Raw genomic sequence first — 12,783 nt, 5'->3', positions numbered from 1 at the left:
AATTTCCCTTCTTGTAACACAAGTGCAATTTCCATTTTTTGTGATAACACAAGTGCAATTTTTTGTGATAACACTAACCTTCTTGTAGACACATGGTTCATCTATGTTTTTGATAAAACCAAACTCTTTGATTGTCTCATCAAAACGGATGTTCCATCTACGAGAAGCTTGTCTTAAATTTATATATGGTTCGTAGCAGCTTACACACTAGGTGTTCATTTCCCTTGGAAAGAAAACCCTCTGGCTGTATCATATACACTTCCTCCTCAAGTTCCCCATTGAGGAAGGCCGTTTTCATGTCCATTTTCCATATCTCATAGTCGTAGTAAGCAGCAATCGCAAGCAAAATCCAAATTGATTTTAACAGGGCTATAGGAGAAAAAGTTTCATCAAAGTCAATCCCTTGCCTTTGTTTAAATCCTTTGGCCACGAGCCTGGCCTTATAGGTCTCCACCTGGCCATCTGCTCCAATCTTTCTCTTGTATAATCACTTGCACCCAATAGGCTTAACACCTTCAGGCGCCTCAACCAGAGTCCATACTTGGTTGGTATATATAGATTCCATTTCGGATTTCATGGCACTATGTCATTTCTCTGAGTCAACACTACTCATAGCCTCATTATAGGTCACAGGGTCGTCATCATCAATGATTGACAACTCATTGTCATTCTCAATGAAAAGGCCATAATACCTCTTAGGTTGGTGAGACACTCTCCCTGTCCTACGAAAGGGTTGTTCCACAGAAGGTTGTTCAGTCTGAACAGGTGTTTCCACTTGATCCCTAGTAGTTTGTGCTTCTTGAACTTCATCAAGTTCAATTTTGCTCCCACTGTTTCCTTCAAGGATAAACTCCTTTTCCAAGAAGGTAGCATGTCTGGAGACAAACACCCGATGATCAGTGTAAAAGTAATACCCCAAAGTCTCTTTAGGATATCCCACAAAATTACATTTTACGGATCGAGATTCCAGCTTATCTGGGTCAACTTTCTTGACATAAGCTGGACATCCCCAAATCTGAACGTGTTTAAGACTCGGTTTCCTTTCTTTCCATATCTCATATGGAGCTTGAGGAACAAATTTGGAAGACACCTTATTCAGTATATATGCTGAGGTTTCCAATGCATAACCCCATAGGAATACTGGAAGATTCACATATCTCATCATAGACCGAACCATGTCTAACAAAGTTCAATTTCTCCTTTCAGATACCCCATTTAACTGTGGAGTATATGGAGGAGTCCACTGGGAGACTATACCATTTTCTTTGAGATAATCTAGAAACTCTCCATTCAAGTATTCTCCACCTCGATCTGATCGAAGAGTTATAACACTGTGTTTGGTTTGTTTCTCCACTTCATGTTTATATTCTTTGAACTTTTCAAAGGCTTCAGACTTGTGTTTCATCAAATACACATATCCGAATCTAGATCTATCATCTATGAAAGTAATGAAGTATGAAAATCCTTCCATGGCTTGCGTAGACATTGGTCCACATACATCTGTGTGTACCAATCCTAGCAAATCAGCAGCCCTCTCTCCATGTCCACTAAATGGAGATTTGGTCATTTTACCCAATAGACAAGACTCGCATGTAGGATATGATTCAAAATCAAAGGGGTCAAGTAACCCTTCCTTATGCAATGTCCGCAGTCTATTTTCACTAATATGACCTAGCCTACAGTGCCATAAATAGGTCAGATTTTCATCATCTCATTTTCTTTTATTAGTTTGTTCAATCTGAAGTAAATCATGCTCTACGTCACATACATACAGACCATTACTTAAAATACCACGTCCATAAAGAACATTATCTCTAAGGATAGAACATTCATTATTCTTAATAATAAATGAAAAACCATCCAAATCCAACATATGAATAGAAATAATATTCCTCACAATAGAGGGAACGTAATAACAATTATTCAAAATAATAGTCTTGCCCGTAGGCATATGTAAACTAAATGATCCTACAGATATGGCCGCAACCCTTGCTCCATTGCCCATACGTAGAATCACCTCATCTTTTTCTAGAATCCTACTTCCCTTTAGTCCTTGCAACGAATTGCAAATATGAGAACCACAGGCGGTATCTAATACCCAAGTAGAAATTTGACCTAGTGACATATTAACTTCGATCATGAACATGCCTGAATCAGAAGCGGTAGTCTCACTACCCTTCTTCTTCAATTCTGCAAGGTAAACCTTGTAGTTCCTCTTCCAGTGCCCCAACTTGTTACAGTGAAAACAAACAGCTAAATTAGGACCAATCAACTTGTGAGCATCTAGTATGCTCCGGAGTGATAGTGCAGAAGACATAACGTACAAAGTAAATCTGTAAATGATAAACACATAACAACACTTAGAAAATATTCAATTTCATTTCAAAACATTATATGAATCGAGTCTTTATTCATAAGTGTCTCCCACTAGTTTATCTAATTTTTTCAACCCCTTAAGTAAAAATTAAGCATTCATAATGTTAGTGGGAATAGGGATCCTACATTCCATCACACAACCTCGACTGTGGCACGAAACGTCATGTGATGTTCAATAGGCAGACAACTCTTGTCAATTACATCTTATGTTATTCCCTAATATAAGTTTAGCCTCTTGAATAATTGAGTCACGGCTGTGGCACGACAAACTCAATATTCTAAGTCAAGTCTAACCCAACATTTCGTACAATTGAATCAGTCTCCAACGGCCCACGGCTGTAGCACGTACCGACCTTTAGATTCTAATTCAATGTACACATCTCTATGTAATAGACAAGTATTTCTTATTTTGAAATCAAAGCCCTCGACTGTAGCACGAAACGACAATGATTTAAAAATAAGAACCACTTTTTACCATGTTGGAAGGCTATGACCGACACAAGCCCGTTGTATCATTGGCCAATTACTACTTGAGATTATTTAATTTTAGAGGGATTATATTACGTTACAATCATAATCATATTATAAAGAGATTCTTCCTTTTAAATTAAATATTTCAAATCAATAATCGATAATCAGATGATTTCCAGATCGGGTGGAGCATTGTCAAGAGGCATCACTTAATAACCCTTTCTTACAGATAGAAATCTGTTGTTGACAGAATCATCCTTTCTCTCAATATTGAAAATTCATATTCAATTACGTGTTTCATAAACACAAGAATCTCATGATCGTATTCATAATATTTATTTTTAAGGCAAGAAATAATTCATATTCTAGATTTTCTAGAGCACGCCTTATATTGATTTAAGTTCACCTAAATCTATCATCGCATGGTAAACATAGGCATATATCTCATATATAAAATTAAATTAACAAGTAAATGTAAAGTGCAATAAAGTAAATATGTTTGGTTATGGCCCCATCCTATGTGATCTTTATCAAGCTCATGATAAAGATCAAGGTCAATCTAATATGGTGATGGAAATAAATACAACTACTTATTACATAAGTCTTCTTGTATGCCTCGTCTTCTTCTTTGTATAACCTCCATTGGATAGCCTTATTGAGTCTTCAATTACATTACATGATTGAAAGTAAAACTAATCTAATGAACTTACAAGAATAACTCGAGTTACATTCGAGATTTATGATTACAAAGATTGACGACATGCAAGTCGTATTTAAAACCAAAACCAAAACCATTACACTAAGGTCGAAAGGCCATAACCATCCACCATGCTCATACAACACATAAAAGCATGTTAAAACACATAATCTGATCTTAACACATCATATTATCCATGATCTAATCATAAAAAAATATGACAAAAATCAGAAAAATCAGAATCAAATCAGAAAAACAAGAATCACTGTTTACGGGCAGTAAACGACATCAAACGCCGTATAGATGAGTCGTTGATAGCTTTTGCTATCAATTTTGTTCAGATGCTCGTTTACCTATGGAATAGGGTATTAGTTTGCGTAAATCGGACACCAGGCCCAGATTTCAGCAAATCTGCAGCAGCCAATTCAGAATCCGTATCTAATATGATTCTCATAATTAGAACAAACATAAATCATATATATATCAGTATATATACATATTACATAATCATCTTATGATTATACAACTCACATGAATATCATATATTCAAAACCATACATATATAAGCATATTATATCAATATCAAATCATTGTGAATCATGTACATGCTCATATATCAAAAACAGTTAAACACATAAACGAATTAAAAACTTTTTGCAAGTAGCTCTGATGCCATTGAAGGGTTTTTAGCACATAAACGCAGCGAAAACGTAAATTTAAATCTTAAAAAAACCGAAACCCTCCGCAGGATCCATGCGAAAAATAATATTTAATTCATAGTTCAATATGTTTACCTTAAAAAGCTTTACATTAATGGAAAGATGGAGGTCTTTAATGGCGATCCAAAAACGATGAGCGGAGATCCTTAGCAGCTGCTCCTCAACTGTGAAGCACTCCACCAGTATCCACCAAGAAAACGATGTAATGAAGGAGGAGGAGGTGGAGAGAATTAGGGTTTTGTAAATCTTTTGGTTGAGGCAAAAATAGGGTCTATAATAGTATATTTATAGGCAAAATTTTCAGCTGAAAATTTTCCCATAAAATATTATTATTACTACCCCTTTATTATTCTCACTAATAATTAAAACACCTTTTAATTATTAATCATTTTTCTAAACTCTTTAGAAATAATTCTCTCACTTGATTTAATTTCCAAAAAATAAATTCTTAATTAATAATATTAAGAACCTTTTATTAATTAATTTATAATCAATTAAATCTCATTTAATCAATTATTAAATTTGCCAATTAATTATTTATTTCATAAATAAATAATTATCAGTCATTATTAATTAATTCCTCCACTATTAAATCATTCTCTTTTATGGTGTGACCCTGTAGGTTCAATATTAAGCCGGTAGTAGAAATAAATAATAATAAAACTATTTGATCATTATTTATATAAATTCTCGAATTCATTAAATATGATTAATTAATTAATCATATTTATTCTACATCGTGAGGGATACTTCTCAGCATATCGCGACTATCCGGATAATACGAATTCACTGCTTAGAATACCAAGAACCTATTCAGTGAGTAGTTACCGTACAATCAATTCCTTATACCCTACAATGTCACGATTAAATACAAGGCATGGAACTTGTGTCAAGCCTATCTTATTTAATCACTTTCTTTCACATTCACGATTAAACTCATTTCTAATTTTATTAACTCTGGCCAGAGATTCCTGAACTAGCATAAGTGGATCAGCAATGAACATTATCTTCCTTCACTGGAAGGGGTAGATCCTTTATTGATCATACACTATCTTCGTGTACAAATTCCTATACCCAGTAGAGCCCTTTATAATTGTCCCTTGAGACTAAGAACTAAACCAAAGCATAGTTCAGTGTACACAAGATGACTATGATGACCTCAAGTCTAAGGATACTTGTACAACTATCACTATGTGAACAACTGCTGACACATGAGTGAACTTCATCAGTTGTTCAGCTGTGTGAGTCATGTTCAGTGAACTTATTCTATAGTAAGCACCTACATACTAGCTATAGTGTCACCACACAAATGTCTATGAGAACAGACATCCTTCATAATGAAGCAAGCATAGTATGTACCGATCTTTGCGGATTATTAATTACTAGTTAGTAATCCTACGACCAGGAACTATTTAAGTTTAGAGTTATCATCTTTTAGGTCTCATTATTATGATCTCATCACAATCCATAAAACGCTTTACTCTAAACTGTGGTATATCTTATTTAAACACTTAAAATAGATAGAGCCCGCAATAAAAACAAAACAAGTCTTTTATTAATATCAATGAAATCAAAAACAGATTACATAAAATTTATTCCTAAATCATCATACATGATTGGACTTAGGACATATCTCTTTCAACTACTCCATTCTGTTGAGGTGTTCTAGCTGCTGAAAATTCTTGAACAATACCTTTGCTTTTGCAGAATTCACTTAATGTTGAGTTTCTGAATTCTGTTCCATTATCACTCCTCAATATTTTCACACTAACTTTTCCTTCAGCTTGCTTCTCAATTTTCTTGATGTGCTCAATTATAATGTTTGGAGTTTCATCTTTAGAGTATATGAACTCAACCCAAGTGTATCTTGAAAAATTATCAACCATGACAAGGGCATATTTGTTCCTTGAAATGAACAAGACATTTACTGGCCCAAACAAGTCCATATGAATAAGTTGCAGAGGTGCACTTATGGAATTCACATATTTTGACTTGTGACTTGTTCTTTTCATCTTTCCTTTCTGACAAGCTTCACAAACTTCCAGTTGAGCAAATTTTAGACTGGGCATGTCTCTCACAAGCTCCTTCTTGACTAAGGTGTTGATTGCTTTGAAATTCAGGTGAGATAGCTTCTTATGCCATAATTTGCTTTGCTCTTCTGATGCCTTGGTGTAGAAACATCACACTCCATCCTTATTTGTTGAGTCTAAGTCTGCAACAAACAAGCTTCCCTTTCTTACTCCTTTAAGAGCAATTTCACTAGTCTTTTTGCTAATAAAAGCACAATCTCCTTTGTTGAAAACAACTTGAAAACCTTTGTCTGCAAATTTACTAACACTTAAGAGATTTACTTCTAGTCCAGCAACTAGTGCTACATCTTCAATGACAACATTTCCAGAAACAATCATGCCATATCCCATTGTGAATCCTTTACTGTTGTCTCCAAAGGTCACCAAAGGGCCAGCCATCTCCTCAAATTGTGATAGCAGGGCCTTATCACCTGTCATATGCCTGGAACATCCACTATCAATGATCCATATGACCTTCTTTCCTTTCCCTGCACACAATGAGGATTAATTGTCTTTAGTTACCCAAGCTGTGTTGGGCACTTTCTTCTTGTTAACTGATTTTGCAGAAGTAGAATGAGAATTTTCAGATAAAATGGAATTCATAGACTGTTGAGCATTTTCCTTTTTAGATATAGAACCAACTTTTGATTCTATGAGATCAATTCTCAATTTGTGGCAACTCTTCATCACTTTCATGTTGCAGGGAATGCGGTCAAACTTGTCATAGAATGAATAGGGATCATTAGCCTTAGCTTCAATGTACTTGCAGACTCCTTCAGGTGGATTGCTAACAATCTTTTTACAAAGATGAGTTAGGTGATTCATTGATCCACAATTCTCACACCTCTTTCTAGGAGCATCTGCAACATAAGCAAAATTATTGCTTTTGTTTATCCCAATCTTTCCATTTCTATTCTTCTTTTTCTTTTTGACCTATTCAGCTTTAATCTCCTTCACAGGCTCCATAGTTTCTTGATTGGCTTTTGGTGTTTCAACAGAGATGGAAGACTGAGTTGTCTCATCATTTATCTTTTCCTTGTCCTCATCAGCTATCTCCTGTTTGATGATCAACTCTTCTTCACTGAAGTTCACTTCACATGCCTTGAACAAAGGTGATTCAACTATCTTCAAAATAATTGGAACATCTTCAATTTCAGTTGATTATCCTTTGTCACTGACAGTCTTCCTTTTGTTGTTCAAACCCTCATAATCAAGACCAATGGCAATGTTTGCACATGGCTTGTTCTTTTCATGATATTAGCCAATCAAATCAGAAGCATTTTTAAAGGATTTCAGCTTCACTTCATTCTTCTCCAGCTTTTCTCTCAATATTGCTTCAATTTCACTTGCACACTTTAATTTGTTCTTTAAGTATGCATTTTCTTGCTTAGCAGTATCAAGCTCAACCAGCAACAATTCAGACTCTTGTTTTTCACTCTCAAGTTTTTCATTGATCTTTTTCAATCTGCTAACTTCCTCATTTGCAGCAACCATGCTTGTATGAATGTGGAACATTTCTGTGCTCATCTTTTCAACAGTTTCCTTATATTGACTCACATTTAAATCAATTGTGGTAAGAGTTGGTACTTGTGATTTAGATGATGAAGAGTCTCCTTGCTCCAAGGCCATGAGTGCATAGTTTCCAACTTCTTCATCTTCATCATTATCTGAATCATCCCAGCTCTTGCCCTCAGCAATATAAACTTTCCCTTGTTGCTTCTTTAGAAGAGCATCATACTTTGCTTCCAATTTAAGATAGGCTTTGTCTTTCTTTGCCTTCTTGGGTTTCCTACATTCTGTAGCAAAATGGCCCAACTCATCATAATTAAAGCACCTTATGTTTGATCTATCAACAGATCCAGTCTTGTAGCCATTTTTGCTGTCAGGGGTGTACTTCCCTTTTCCTTTCCAGCTACTGTATTTGTTGAAGTACTGTCCTTTGCTCCTGAAAAATCTTGGTTTCTTCACTCTAATGTTAGAGAATTTTCTAGCCAAGTAAGCCATTGATTTGTCTAGCTCATCAAGTTCATCAAGAGTGTAGAATTCATCTTCTTCATCCAATTCCAGTATGACTTGCTCTTTAGTGTCATTGACTCTTTTCTCACTTGTAGAAACTTTTGAAGTTTGAGATCTTTGCTCATCATTGGAGGTCTGTCCATCATTCACAATTAGTGCACTTGAGTCGTCCATTACATATCCTTGACCAGCCCTTAATGATTTCTTTTGAATCATTTCAAGTTCGTAAGTTTTCAGAACCCCATAAAGCACTTCTAGTGTGATTCTACTCAAATCCCTTCCTTCTCTGATTGCAGAGATCTTTTGTTCCAAATGGTCAGGGAGAGTAAGCAAGAACTTCAAATTCACTTCTTCAACATCATAAAATTTATCATGAAGCTGCAAGTCATTTATCAGCTTATTAAACCTTTCAAACACATCAGTAATACCCTCCTTTGGTTTAGCCATAAAACCCTCATACTGAAAATCAATATCCTTCTTTGATTTGACCTAACCTCCTCAGTTCCTTCACAAAGTATTTCAATCTTTTCCCAGATCTGTTTAGCAGTGTCACAGTTGACAATATTATTATACATTACATTGTCAAGTGACTCAATTAGTATCAGTTGTAAAGCACTGTCTAGGGAAACTTCCTCTCTTTCAGGTTCAGTGTACTCAGAAGGATCCTTGGGAGCATAATGAGCTGGAATAACCATATCTCTATCTGTGGTTTCCTCAATTCTAATTACAGGAGTGAAGGGCCCATTCTTGAGGATACCAATGTAAAGATGATTGGCCATTCTTATAAACAGCAACATTTTCTTTTTCCATAAAGTGTAGTTGGCCTTATCAAAGGGAGGAATCTTGATACTACTGATTTTCTGTGTATTCATTTTTCCAAGATCTAATCTGTTTACTTTCAGATGCTGCTCTGATACCACTTGTTAGGTATGAATACAACACAGAGGGGGGGTGAATGTGTTTTGGCTTAAATGTTTGATTTTTGATCGACTTAGGCTTTAGCAGTTGGTTGTTATCAATGATTTAGTAGAATAGATGTTAAACATAAATAACTGTGCAAATATGTAAAACAAAGATCTTCAAAACTCACTTAATTTTATATTAAAAATCAAGCAGTGTTTTGCTACAAAATCTCTAAGTTCTTGTTTTAGAACTTAGCTTCTTTCTTGAGAGAGAACACGCAATTTTCTATCTAGATTGTTCTACTTAACTAGAGGACCAGTGTTAACTTTATAACTCAGTTAACTGCTGATTTACACAGTGGATAATAAACATGCTATTAGCTTTTCTAAACTGTCACTTATCATTTCTATTTATAGAAAAGAAAATCTTCCATTTCTAGCTTAGCATATCTTTAGCATCCCGTGTTTACTTTAATCTCCTCTGTCAGTTAATCTTTTTCATTGATCTTGCACATCTCTCAAGCTGCTTTTTGTAGACTTGTCAATCCAGCTATGTGAATTGTTTGTTGATCTGCAACCTTGGATATTAAACTGTTCTGCAATTATGTACTTAGAGAAATTTCTTCACTTCGAGATCTCCAATTAAGCTGTAGAGAACTCGACATTTCGATAGGCATGTTAGCTTGTCGATATCTCTGAAACTTCATTGTTGCCTTGACTTATCGACAACTCTGAGTTCTCTAGTGAATTTTGGTTTATCGATAACTCAGAGTTCTCTAATGGACTTTGGCTTATCGATAACTCAGAGTTCTCTAATGAATGTATACTTGTCGATATCTCTGAGTTCTCGAATGGGTATCTGACTTATCGATATCTCCAATAGCATTTCCTGAGTTCTCGATAGACTGCTTCTGAGTTCTCGATAGGCAATTCCTGAGTTTTCAAATGACTTCTCTATAACACTAAGTTTGTGATTTGTAGAGATCTTGACTTAGAATGTTTTACACCAAACAGATTTATTCAACTCCAAGCTTCTTCATAATTCTTCTAAGGCATGATCTTCTTGATCTTCTTCCAGATAGAATTCTTAGGCTTGACACTGTTTAGAGAAAAATGCTCCAGTCTGCTCCATTTACATTTTACAGACATTAAGTGTTACAAGTATGAATTACAGATTAAGGTTACAATACAACTAATCTCAGGGTTGTCAGTATGACTTAGTCTTGTTATGATACAGGCATGTCTTGCACAACAATCTCCCCCAATTTGTGAGAAGATTGCTTATCACAAATTCATACCTGTTAACAAGACTAACCCCAAGTTAACGAATGAAAATAAGATAATACAAAATCTGATACAACACTTGTACATTGGACATTTGACAGTTTACAATAATTAAGTAAAGACTGAGTTGTCTGATTCTTTCTTAATTATGTTCTTAATTTGCACAAGTATTTCCAATTCTTCTAGGATGGGGGTGTCAGTTAGAGCCTCTATTAGTTTTAGCAAATCTGGCTTAGGATATCTAGCTAACATCCCTATCCTGTAACTTGACAAAGAGTCAGCTTTTATATTCAGAAATCTTTCATCCTTTGATATTCTGCTCTTGCCTGCTGCCTTCAATTCTTCTGATATACTCATATCATAGATGTTGATGACATTATTAGCTCCAGTAATCTTTGACATCATCTATTATATATTACAACTTTTACAACTGAAGCTGAATATTTGCTGTTGGCAGTTGCTGTGCATAGATTTTGTGGATGAAAAACCAATTGCTAGACTATTGTCTGCAGGTGGAAAGAATTCCCATTTTTTGTGATAACACAAGTGCAATTTCCATCACTGAAAATCCAGTGCAACATTCAAGAATAAAGCACATAGACATCAAGTACCACTTCATAAGGGAACATGTAATGAATGGTACTGTAGAACTATATTTTTTTCCAAGTGAAAAGCAGCTTGCAAATATATTTACCAAGCCATTGGATGAATCCACCTTTTCAAGGTTGGAAAGTGAGTTAGGTATATTAAATTATTCTTAAACCTTTTCAAATAATTTGCAAGTTGTTATGCAGCCAGAAATTTAATTGATTTTTCAGTCTAAGATAGAATTTTGGCTAAGTCAAAATTTACATCTCGACGGATGATCTTTATCCATCGAGTTTGATCATCCGTCGGAATATTGTTTGTAAATAAAAATCAATTATTTTTCTGGAATATTTTTTAACTCGACGGATAACAGTTTATCCTCATCTATCGAATTGTCTTAATCTTAGCCGTTAATTTCCTGAAAATTATCCATCGAGTATACTTACAGTTTGTAAGCATAACACGATGGATAATTGATGGAATTTTTACAGCTTATTTTTAAACGGCTATTTTAGGCAATTTTCATTGGTTACTTTATTTTACTTTATTATTTTTGATAGTTATTTTTGAGATAGTATAAAAGCCTATTTCATTTCCATTGCTTTTCTTTTATCATTCTCAAATTATCTGCTCTAAACTCTCTCTTTCTCAAAAGCAATTAGCATCTCTATCTCTACAATTTCCACTCTCTAACAATGGCACCAGTAGTCAAGATCATGTCACTAACTGGATACATCTATGAGAAGAACAACTTCACGGCTCTAGTAAACAAGGGGATTCAACATTCAAGTGACTACCATAAAATGATGGATTTTGTGAAGAACTGCAAACTCAGCTATGCAATGCTAGAATCACCCACCATCTTCTGTGAGGTTGTTGAAGAGATGTGGACTACTGCCTCATACAACTCGACAGATAAGACCATCACACTCACCATTAAAGGTAAGGAATTATGTATTAGTAGTGATGTTATCAAAGCATGTTTCAAGATTCCTGATAATACTGTGACCTCACCACACACAGACACTGATATAGTTAATATACTTAATTCCATGAACTATGCTCTCTCTACTTCTAAGTTAAGTGACATTAGGAGATTGGATCTTAGGAAGGAATGGAGTTTCATGTGTGATGTAGTGACCAAGGTCTTTTCTGGTAAAATCAGTAATTTTGATTCTGTCAATATTTTAATGCTTAACATGCTTTACATGCTAGTTACAGATAAGTTCTTTAATTTTAGTGATCTTGTTTTGTTTGAGTTAGGATTTAAATTATGAGAGTTAAATAGGAGGGGTAAAAATGTTTATTATGCTAGATTTTTCATGATGTTAGCTAACCACCTCTCTGAGGAAATTATACTTGAGAACCCAAACAATAAATTAGATTGTTGGGTTCAATAGAGAAGAATTATTGCAGATTTGAACAGGGCAAATCATCATAGAAAGGTGCCACTCTTCTATTTCCCTGTAATGGAAACACCTCAGGTAAGTGAGGTAAGTTTATCTGTCTCTACTATTCCAACCTCACAAACTTCTTTGAATTCTAGTGTAGTTATGGCAACTATATCAATGACCCAACAGTTGCCTACCCAAGCTACTAAATCATCAAAAATTTCAAAATCCAAACAAAGAAAGCCCCCTCTGGTATCTCTCAAAAGATGC

This window comes from Apium graveolens, chromosome 7, assembly GCF_009905375.1.
Source record: "Apium graveolens cultivar Ventura chromosome 7, ASM990537v1, whole genome shotgun sequence".
Classification (NCBI taxonomy): domain Eukaryota; kingdom Viridiplantae; phylum Streptophyta; class Magnoliopsida; order Apiales; family Apiaceae; genus Apium; species Apium graveolens.
This window is presented reverse-complemented; position numbering follows the sequence as displayed.